Source organism: Heterocephalus glaber, unplaced genomic scaffold, assembly GCF_053883595.1.
Source record: "Heterocephalus glaber isolate CG9 unplaced genomic scaffold, H.glaber_assembly_v1.0 deba00001613, whole genome shotgun sequence".
NCBI lineage: Eukaryota > Metazoa > Chordata > Mammalia > Rodentia > Bathyergidae > Heterocephalus > Heterocephalus glaber.
In genome coordinates, this window is record NW_028258384.1 from 27,715,960 (window position 1) to 27,717,894 (window position 1,935).

Genomic DNA, 1,935 nt, shown 5'->3' on the forward strand with positions numbered 1-1,935 from the left:
CAGTTCTTTGTGCCTAATTTGTCTGTAGGTTAAATTTTTTCCCTATATTTGCAAAGTCTTATGCTATTATTTCTGTAAAGTTTTATGCTATTTCTGCTCTCTTATTTTTTACTAATTCCAATTAATCTTAGATTATTCTTCTTTGGATCTTCTAGGAGGTGTTCGATCCACGTTTCATGTTCTCTTGTTTTAAAAGTATCTCTGAATAACTGATCACCAATATTGGCCTTATCTTTTACTTCTTACATTCTTTTTTCACATTGATCACTACTGCTATGCATAAACTCTTTTTTAAAAATTAATTTTATTGGTACATTTTAGGTATACAATATAATGACATTCATCATTGGAAATTTGCACCTTTACATAATCTCTCTTGGTTCTAACTTTTTCCCCATTTGCCTGCCCTCCCTTCACCCACTCCATCCTCCCTATTTAAAAAGACTTTATTTCCATTTTTTCATTTTCTCATATTAATTCCATTCCCTTCTTTCCTTTCCCTGCCCCTACCCCTCACACTTCGCCTTCCCCTTTGCCCCTTTTCTTCCTATTTCACATTATCTACTATACATATAGATCTTATTTACACATTCAGATTCTCGCACCAGAGAAACTATTCAGTATTTATACACGTGGGTCCTATTTATTTCACTTAAGAGTATCACCTCAATGTGCATCCATTTAGCTATAAATGTCTCTAGTTTTTCATTTTTTGTGGCTGAGTAGTACTCCATTTTATAAAAAAACCACATTTTCTTTATCCAGTCTCCAGGTGATGGGCAATTGGGCTGCTTCCAAGTTTTAGCTATTACAAATTGTGCTGCCATGAACATGGGTGCACATATATCACTGTGGTATGATTCTTTTAATTCTTTTGGGAAGATACCCAGCAGGGGAATAGATGGGTCAAATGGGACTTCCAGTCCTAGTCCTTTGAGTTATCTCCATACTGATTTCCACAGTGGTTGCAACACTCTACACTCCCAGCAGCAGTGGAGCAGGGTTCCTCTTTCCACACAGCCCTGCCAGCATTTGTTACTGGTTGATTTTATGATAGCAGCCATTCTTTCTGGGATGAGGTGGAATCTCAGTGTTGTTTTCATTTGCATCTCTCGAATGACAAGTGATTTTCAACATTCTTTTATATGTTTATTTGCAATTTCTACTTATTTGTGTGAGAAATGTCTGTTCATTTCATATGCCCATTTTTGGATTAGGTCTTTAAATTTGGGAGGTCTGACCTTTTTAAGTTCTTTATAGATTCTAGAGAGTAGACCTTTGTCTGAGGGACTGCTGGTGAAAATTTTTCCCCACATTGTGGGTTGTCTCTTCACACTGTTGGTGGTTTCTCTTGCTGTGCAGAAGCTTTTTCTTTCTTTTCTTTTCTTTTTTTTTTTTTTGGTACCAGGGATCCAACTCAAGTCCTTGTGCTTTTGAGACAAAAATATGGAATGCTTCATGAATTTGCATGCCATCCTTGTGCAGGGGCCATGCTAATCTTCTCTGTATCATTCCAATTTTAGTATATGTGCTGCCGAAGCGAGCACTGCAGAAGCTTTTTGAAAGAAGACATCGCACTTGTTGATTGTTTGTGCTAGATCACAGGCAACTGAGGTTTCGTTCATAAAATCTTTTCCTACACCAATGTCTTCAAGAGTTCTACTTGAACTCTGTTCTAGCTGGTTCAGCATATCCATTTTAATATTTAGATCATTAATCCATTTTGATTTTAGTTTAGTGCATGGTAAGAGATATAGGTCTATTTTTAATTTTTGGCAAGTTGAAACTCAATTTTTCCAGCACCATTTATTAAAGAGGCTGCTTTTCCTCCAGTGAGGTTGTTTGGCTCCTTTGTCAAAGATGAGGTGGCTGAGTATGTCTGCAGTTGTTTCTGCACCTTCTAATCTTTTCCACTGGTCCTGAGGTCTATTTCTT

At 36.8% G+C, this 1,935-nt stretch overlaps 1 non-coding gene across 1 annotated transcript; it reads right to left on the reverse strand.

The window, feature by feature from the left end:
• Nucleotides 1–1,440: 1,440 nt before the first annotated feature.
• On the reverse strand, nt 1,441–1,547 carry LOC147822528 (U6 spliceosomal RNA). The gene has a single exon (XR_015445638.1). It is a non-coding gene; the product is annotated as a U6 spliceosomal RNA (small nuclear RNA).
• Nucleotides 1,548–1,935: the final 388 nt, after the last annotated feature.